The following is a 9,032-nucleotide window of genomic DNA, read 5'->3' on the forward strand; positions in this document are numbered from 1 at the left end:
CAGTTTGACCCTTGCTACTGATGCCACATTACAGTCTTTATGCCATGAATGAAATTATGCTCGAAATCCACCACCACCTGACCAAATGGCTGAAGTCGCCCCACTGTGGTTCCCTCTGAGCTCGGAGGTTCTGCCTCTGAAGAAGACGACTACCTGGACCAGGACCAAGTGTGAGCACTGGAGGATCCATGGATCTACTCTGAAGAAGAGGATGAGCCGTCTGATGAAGGTCACCTCCACGCCCCTCCCCATTCCATTAAAACACTTGTGTTGCTACTGCTGCTACACACACGTATACACACACGTATACACTCCCTAGCTTAGGCTTTTGCTCTTAGAATGACTGTTGGAATGATGATCAGAAAATGGGATGATTGAGTTACGGGTTTGTAATTAAATATAAGTTGATTTTGTGATTTATAGATTGATTTACACACAGCCAGCAGAATTATCTTTTATTACATAAATAATGATGTTACAAGATGTATTCTCTTTTTTTTTCTTTCAAAAACTAATCAATAGTAGAGGGATTGTAGAAGGACTGTTACAACAAATCTAAAAAAAGAAGAAAAAAAAGCACACACAAAACACACACACACACACCCACACACCGCGATGAAGAACGCATGCTGTTTGTTTTATCTACTTTTACACACACTGATATGCACACGCACTGCAGTGAAGAATGCTTGCTGCTCTGAGCTGCATTTTCAACAAGCTGACACATAGTGGCAGACACTCTGGGACTGGTGAAGGATCCTGTCTGAGATCGGAACGTACCGAGTGGGGGCGGGGCTACGTCATGGAGGCTAGTTTACCCACCTTGGCATACACATCAACACACACTGACACACATTCAATTTTTTGAGTGGAATGATGAAATCATATCAAAAGGAGGATTGTTGGGAATATACAGTAGATCTTCAGGACTCAGCCTCCTCTCTGCTCTCAGTAGATCTTCAGGACTCAGCGTCCTCTCTGCTCTCAGTAGATCTTCAGGACTCAGCCTCCTCTCTGCTCTCAGTAGATCTTCAGGACTCAGCGTCCTCTCTGCTCTCAGTAGATCTTCAGGACTCAGCCTCCTCTCTGCTCTCAGTAGATCTTCAGGACACAGCCTCCTCTCTGCTCTCAGTAGATCTTCAGGACTCAGCCTCCTCTCTGCTCTCAGTAGATCTTCAGGACTCAGCCTCCTCTCTGCTCTCAGTAGATCTTCAGGACTCAGCCTCCTCTCTGCTCTCAGTAGATCTTCAGGACTCAGCCTCCTCTCTGCTCTCAGTAGATCTTCAGGACTCAGCGTCCTCTCTGCTCTCAGTAGATCTTCAGGACTCAGCCTCCTCTCTGCTCTCAGTAGATCTTCAGGACTCAGCCTCCTCTCTGCTCTCAGTAGATCTTCAGGACTCAGCCTCCTCTCTGCTCTCAGTAGATCTTCAGGACTCAGCGTCCTCTCTGCTCTCAGTAGATCTTCAGGACTCAGCCTCCTCTCTGCTCTCAGTAGATCTTCAGGACACAGCCTCCTCTCTGCTTTCAGTAGATCTTCAGGACTCAGCCTCCTCTCTGCTCTCAGTAGATCTTCAGGACTCAGCCTCCTCTCTGCTCTCAGTAGATCTTCAGGACTCAGCCTCCTCTCTGCTCTCAGTAGATCTTCAGGACTCAGCCTCCTCTCTGCTCTCAGTAGATCTTCAGGACTCAGCCTCCTCTCTGCTCTCAGTAGATCTTCAGGACTCAGCCTCCTCTCTGCTCTCAGTAGATCTTCAGGACACAGCCTCCTCTCTGCTTTCAGTAGATCTTCAGGACTCAGCCTCCTCTCTGCTCTCAGTAGATCTTCAGGACTCAGCCTCCTCTCTGCTCTCAGTAGATCTTCAGGACTCAGCCTCCTCTCTGCTCTCAGTAGATCTTCAGGACTCAGCGTCCTCTCTGCTCTCGGTCACTCCTCCAGCTGCAGAGAGATGAGAGGAGATGGTCAGAGTGTGAAGCAGTGAGGACTTCAGTCCTGTTCAGAGCAGCAGTCAGCAGCTCAGAGCTCATGAAGGACCACCACTGTCAGACCAACACAACAAGCCTGTGGCTCCTCTGATTGGCTGACCGTGTGTCCTCTGCTGTCCAGGCCTGAAGCTGCTCGGCGTTCTCCTCTCACAGCCTCACTGAGAGTCAAACACTGGATCTTTGTTCTCACACTGAGTGTGTTTAGTCCAAACCTGCTGGAAGCAGCATGGACTCACTCCAACCATCTACTGACCTCAGAGTCTGCAGGCTGCAGTCTGGACTCTGCTGGAGAGCAACCAGCTGCTGCACATCTGGAGACCACAGCTGGTTGGAACGCAGGTCGAGCTCCTTCAGGTGGGAGGGGTTGGACTTCAGAGCTGAGGCCAGAGAAGAACAGCTGATCTCTGACAACCAGCAGCACTGCAAACTGAATGAAGAATAAATAAAGAGAGAAAGCAGCAGAACCAGTGAGGAGGAACCAATCAGAAGTCTTGATGGAGAAATGAGCAGCTCCACATGACTGAGTCCTGATCAATCAGCTGTTCTGTTGTTGTGGATCTTCATCACACACAACATTCACACTCCTCCTCATGTCCACACACAGCAGTCAGCTGCTGCTGAGCTCAGTCCACTCTCTCACTGCAGGACCAGAGTCTCAGATCAGCTGCTGACAAACATTTCTCCTTCTACAACAGGAACAGACAGTCAACTGACCTCAGAGTCTGCAGACCACAGAGTGGACTCTGCAGGAAACCACACAGCTGAGAAACTCCTGAATCCTGCAGAGGGTTCCAGCTCAGGTCCAGATGTTCCAGATGTTTCAGGAGGGAGGGGTTGGACTTCAGAGCTGAAGCCAGAGAAGAACAGCTGATCTCTGACAAACTGCAGCTCCTCAAGCTGAATAAAGACAGAAAGAAGTGAGATTAGAGGACAGAGTCTGATGCTGAAGTGACTGAGAACTGAAGAAGGTTCAGACTGGAAGAGTTTAGAAATGTAAAGTCCGAACAGCTGAAGCCTCCAGGAGGAGAAGAGCTCTCATCAACATGCTGCACAGCTCAGTCCACTCCCTCTCATCACTGATATCGAGAGACAGAAACTTTATCTCCCTTCTTAAAACCAGCAGTTTGTCTTGGACGTGGCTTCATGACAGATTAAAAGAACACTCAGTCAAACATTCAAACCAAACATCAGATGGAGCTGGAGCACGTCAGCTGAGCTAGTTTCCGTGTTCTGGCTTTTGTTTTGACTTCCAGCAGAAGTCGTGCCGCTCGCGGCCGTTTAATTAAAAACGGCGCCGCCTGCTGTCAGTTGGAGCTGCTCCCTGGATCAGCACACTCGCTATGAACGGCTCCGGCCTGCTTCTCCTGGTCACTGCTGTGGAAGCTTGGCAGATGTTTCTTGCTCTGTGTTTCCAGCAGCCACCATCAGAAAGTAAGCTCAGGTCTCAGCCGTGGTCAGTGTTTCAGCCCCTTGGTCGGCAGAATGAGGGGCGCTTGTTTACTTCGGCCTTTGCTATTTGAAATGTTTGGAGGGTGGGTTTGGGGGTCACTTCTGTAAAAATAGAAGCCCCTACTGAAATGAAAATGTGCTTTGTTGATCCAGTTTCACGCTACATGAAGAATTCTGGCCCCGTCCAGCTGGTCTGTTGGGCCAGGGGACGCTACAGCAGGGAAGAGCAGGGCCGCTGGTTTAGTGCTGTTTAAGACAGTTATTGACGAGGGCGTGAACAATTGATATTTATTCACTTCCACACAGTAGCTCACATATTGTGGGTTTTTATTAGTTTAGAACTGTTTTAAACGCAAAACCTGTTTTTATTTTAATGTTGTTCCAGTCTGAAGACTTAGTTTTAACCTCTTCTACACAGAACTCAAATCCTTCAACATTTGCTTCTGACTATTTTCTGACTTTGGTTGTAAATGTGAGCTGAAATGAGTTAGAAATGAGTGAATCCTCTTTAGATGAGACTGATCAGGCTGATCCTTGGTCTCAATTTCTTCTTCAGAAGGTTGGAGCTCCGGGGAAGTGAAAGAAGAACTGGGCTTCTTCTCCTCCCTGATTTGACCTTTGATCTTTTGGAGAGCTGAATTGATGTGAAGACCAAACAGAAGCAGAGCCAGTGGAGGACATGTCAACAGCCAGGCTTACTGGACAGAAAGCCAACAAGCTGCTGAGAGTCTGGAGCTCCAGCTGGGAGATCAGTGGCAGCTGGATCCAGGAGAGATCAGCCTGCTTTGAAAGCTGAAGGTCAACATGGAGCGTGTCAGAGGTTCACAGTCCATGATGCACTGCAGCTCCTTTCTTCTTCTCGCAAGCTTTGAAATGTGGAGCTGCACACGGCTCTGCCACAGCCACAGGACTAAAGAGCAGAGAAGAAGCTCCGTTTCTCCTGGAGATCCTCAGTGTGGATCACTCTCAGACCAGCCTGATGTCTGACCTTTAGTGTCAACACTACTTTACTGAAACACACAACATGGAGTCTGACCTCAGAGTCTGCAGACCACAGAGTGGACTCTGCAGAAAACCACACAGCTGAGAAACTCCTGAATCCTGCAGAGGGTTCCAGCTCAGGTCCAGATGTTCCAGATGTTTCAGGAGGGAGGGGTTGGACTTCAGAGCTGAAGCCAGAGAAGAACAGCTGATCTCTGACAACCTGCAGCTCCTCAAGCTGAATAAAGACAGAAAGAAGTGAGATTAGAGGACAGAGTCTGATGCTGAAGTGACTGAGAACTGAAGAAGGTTCAGACTGGAAGAGTTTAGAAATGTAAAGTCCGAACAGCTGAAGCCTCCAGGAGGAGAAGAGCTCTCATCAACATGCTGCACAGCTCAGTCCAAACTACATCTGGAATCCTCCTGATCTCCTCTCAGTCCTTTGCCTCCAACAGATTCTCCCTTCAGACAGTGAACTGACCTCAGAGTCTCCAGGCTGCAGTTTGGACTCTCCAGTCCAGCACTCAGAATCTTCACTGAGGAATCCTCCAGGTTGTTGTAACTCAGATCCAGATGTTTTAGATGGGAGGGGTCAGAGGTCAGAGCTGAGGAGACCACTTCACAGTGAGGACCAGAGAGTCCACAGCCAGAAAGACTGTAATGAGACCAGAGAGGACAGGACGTGATGAGAGAGGACACTGTGTGTTGGACTGCTGGACATCAGAGCTGCTCTCCTGTGGAAACCTGCCCCACTGCACCGTGCTGGAAACAGTCTCGAGAAGATCAGAGAAGCTCTGCTGCTTTATTCTCACTTTGTCTGAGGTAGGGTTGCAAAATTCCAGGAATTTTCAAAGTTGGAAACTTTCCATGGGAATTAACGGGAATTAACGGGAAAATTTGGGAATGAACAGGAATAAATAAGAAATTTACAAAATTGAAGGTTGGCCCATAAAGGAATACGCCGAAGATTTTGGACCCACGCCCTTTCCCTATCATTGACAAAGTGAGATAAGCTCATAAATACCTTTTTACACACATAAATACACACAGATCTGCACGAGCACAGTGCTCCGCGGAAGGACATACCGGCGCACAGCGGCTGAGTCTACGGCTGCTACTGCTGTGCTCCGGTATATCCCTCCGCGGAGCGCTGTGCTTGTGCAGGTCTGTGTATCAAAACGTTATTTTAACGGATTGAAAAGAAAACACATCTTTTAAAATGTTTTATTCGGATTCACTTCACATGCTAACACGTCGTCCCCTGGACCACTGGAAGGAGGATTTTGTCCACTTTCGTCAGTCCGGCTCTGTTTCCTCTTCACCTCCAGCAATTGAGCTAAGCTAACTACGATGCTAACAGCTGGGATCCAGCCGCTGGACGCACAGACACAACAAAGGTATTTATGAGCTTATCTCACTTTGTCAATGATACAGAAATGGCGTGGGGCCAAAATCTTCTGAGTATTCCTTTAACAGGGAACTTAAATATAGTTGGGGGAAACATATTGTTGTATAAGTCTTGGCTAAAAGAACCAGATTTAATGCAAGTACACTCCTCAATCACATGCACACAGCACACTGCTTACTGCAGGGCTATTGAGGCCACGCCCCCTACATGCACTGTGCATTCCTCCATTACATGCACAGGTGATTTCTTGAAGCCTGGAGGCCACACTTTGGAGCTCAAAGCACAAGACTATTGCAGCCACACATTTGAGCCTGGACTATATAAAGTGAAGTAAGTTTTTAAAACATCATGGGGTAAATATATTTACCCAGGCCCTGTTAATTTGCAAATATTCAATAAAAATGTATTAAAGGGCAACTCCGGTTTTTTGACACCTGGACCTTATTTATAGGTGTGTCATGCTCATATACTCGCTCAGACAGACATCGTGCCTCCCGACGAGTCAGACGGCTGGGCGCCGTGACAGCTGAGGTCGAGCCTCTGCTGGGGAGAGGAGCGCCGCAACGTTCCCATCCAAGCTAATTGTGGCTAAGTTAGCGAAAACTGTCAGCTGACCCACCTGAAGACGGTAGACGAGCTGACTTTATGATAACACTGGCGATGGATGAAAAAATATAGCCGAAATGAGCGATTTTGCAGAGATGATGTCCCGTGCTGAAGCTCCATTGCCGTGGCCCCCGCTAAATCGGTTGGATCTAAACAACTTCCGAAGGACTCCGAGCTGCATGATGTTTGTCTGAAAGAGTATATGAGCATGACACACCTAGAAATAAGGTCCAGGTGTCAAAAAACCGGAGTAGCCCTTTAATACAGTTGCAGTAGCTGACTAGCTGGTAACTTAGGTGCTAAATGAAAGCTATTTTTCATTTCATTGACCATTTAAGAGGCTAGCTAATTATGGTGGTAGCTACCTCAAATTTGATGCTGTTTCTTCTGCAGATTTGGTGGGGGACGGGAGAGGGTGAATATTTACTCAACATTTATGTTTTGGTTGTTCATTAAAGGAGGGGTATTATCCAAAATCCACTTTGTGAGCTTCGTATAATGCTATAGCGTCATTTCCCTGTTAAAAAGACGCATGGAGTTGTTTCCTGAACCATTCACACATATTTGAGCAATCCCTGATTTCCCCCCTGATTGGCCCCGCTGAAACGCTCAGTGCTGCAGAGCTCCGACCATAATGCACAGCTCCGACCATAATGCACAGCTCCGACCATAATGCACAGCTCCGCCCCAGCTCTGACGTAGTCTGCACAGCTTGCGCTCGCCCGTCCGTCTCCACTCTCGAAGAATGGGCATGGAGATGGACGCTCTGAGAGGGGGGGGGGGGTGTCCCTCGGCGAGGAGATTCTTAAAGGTGCATTAAGGAGTTTTTCAACTTTAAAAATACTTATTTTCCACCATAAATATGTTACACAATTTTAATGATGTGTACAATGTGCCCTGACATATTCATTACCAGAACCTCTAACAGCGCTAAATTGTCACTTGAAAGTCACAGTGCCGGTCCGGCTCCAGCATTTTTTTGGGGAGAATTTGAAAGGAATGATGTAATGCGCGCTCCGGCTGGTTAGGTTTCGATTTGTCCGCCATTACTCCGCCAGATGCTTAGTGAGCAACAACTGAGCAGGATCTTCCAGAAAGTAAGAAAAGACTGGCTTCTAGCACTGCCACAGCTCCACACAGACTCCACCAGGGAGAAGAAACTTAAATCTTACTGGAGCGCTGCTAAACGAGCGAAGAAGGAGTTCCCCTCTTCCGTGCACGGGAGCCACAGGGACAAGTTTTTCACTAAGCTGCATTATGCCCAAGGCCTGCAGGGGGTGCTGTTTTACATAAAATGTGCAAACTCCTTAATGCACCTTTGAAGAGACAGGGACTCATTTCCAGTCGTTGAGGCAGCCTGATGCAGAGGAACATTTGATTTAAGTTGTTTTTGACACATGCAGCTTTCACCATCCAACTTTGGGCAAAGCTGTTGATTGAGTGTGCTGTAGACTGATACTAAAGGGCTAAAAAACACGTAATCCCCCTCCCCCCTTTAAAATAATTGTTCATACAAGAATAAAAACCACTCGACTGAAATAAATCTGTTGAAATTTCATGTTTTTGTATTATTTTGCATAGATGTCTGCTTATGACAAAAATATTTACATTTATGCTTGGATATGATACAGTTTGTTTAAACTACCCCCAATTTCCAGTCATTTCCCGTAAATTCCCAATAATTCCCATAAATTCCCATAATTCCCATACTTCCCATGGAAAGTTTCCAATTTGGAATATTTCCAAAATTCCCCAGCTTAACATGGAAAGTTTCTGGAAATTTACCGGAAATTTTCTGCCCCTTTGCAACCCTAGTCTGAGGGCTGATGAGAGGAATTCAACAAACTGGAATACACTGGAATATCCAAGATAAGAAGAGATGGAATGTGAATTAGAACATGAAGGGAGACTGACAGCCTCAATCTGAACAGATCCTGAGAACCGAGCCCACCTCTGGAGGGGAGGGTTGACACTGAGGAACAGCAGTGAATGTAGGGAATCATGGGACGAGTGGACTGATGGGTTCTTCAGGACAGATCATTGAGGAACATCTCCACAGAGGAACTACAGGAACTAGGTTCTACAATCATCACTGAGACATAGATCATGAGGACATGTGGACTCACTCAGCCTTCCTGCAGTTCTTCACAGCTGGGATCAGTCTCCGTCGTCCCTCCTTTGATGTCTTGTACTTCTTCAGGTCCAACTCCTCCAGGACCTGGTCTGACATCTGCAGCATGTAGGCCAGAGCTGAGCAGTGGATCTCAGAGAGTTCCTTCTCTGATCTGGTCTCTGACTGCAGGAACTCTTGGATCTCCTGATGGACTGAGAGGTCCTTCATCTCCGTCAGACAGTGGAAGATGTTGATGCTTCTGTGAGGAGACATTTTACCTCTGCTGAGCTCCTTCAGGTTCTGGATGACTCTCTGGATGGTTTCTGGACTGATCTCTGTCCGACCCAGCAGACCTTCTAAGAGTCTCTGGTTGGATTCCAGACATGAAGGAAGCGGACAAACAGGTCCAGGTGGCCGTTCTGACTTCTCAGGGATTTCTGAAGGACTATCTGCAGAAAATCATCAAGAGATGGGAACGTGTCATTTTCTCCA

At 47.4% G+C, this 9,032-nt stretch overlaps 1 long non-coding RNA gene across 2 annotated transcripts; it reads right to left on the reverse strand.

Moving 5' to 3' along the window:
• Positions 1-2,240: 2,240 nt before the first annotated feature.
• On the reverse strand, positions 2,241-8,610 carry LOC115394883 (uncharacterized). Of its 2 annotated transcripts, none has more exons than XR_003932185.1 (3): positions 8,554-8,610; positions 4,895-5,068; positions 2,241-2,410 (listed from the first exon to the last, which is right to left on the reverse strand). It is a non-coding gene; the product is annotated as an uncharacterized LOC115394883 (long non-coding RNA). The 2 variants fall into 2 exon arrangements; XR_003932184.1 differs by lacking the exon at positions 2,241-2,410 and adding an exon at positions 4,607-4,651.
• Positions 8,611-9,032: the final 422 nt, after the last annotated feature.

Source organism: Salarias fasciatus, chromosome 10 (assembly GCF_902148845.1).
Source record: "Salarias fasciatus chromosome 10, fSalaFa1.1, whole genome shotgun sequence".
NCBI lineage: Eukaryota > Metazoa > Chordata > Actinopteri > Blenniiformes > Blenniidae > Salarias > Salarias fasciatus.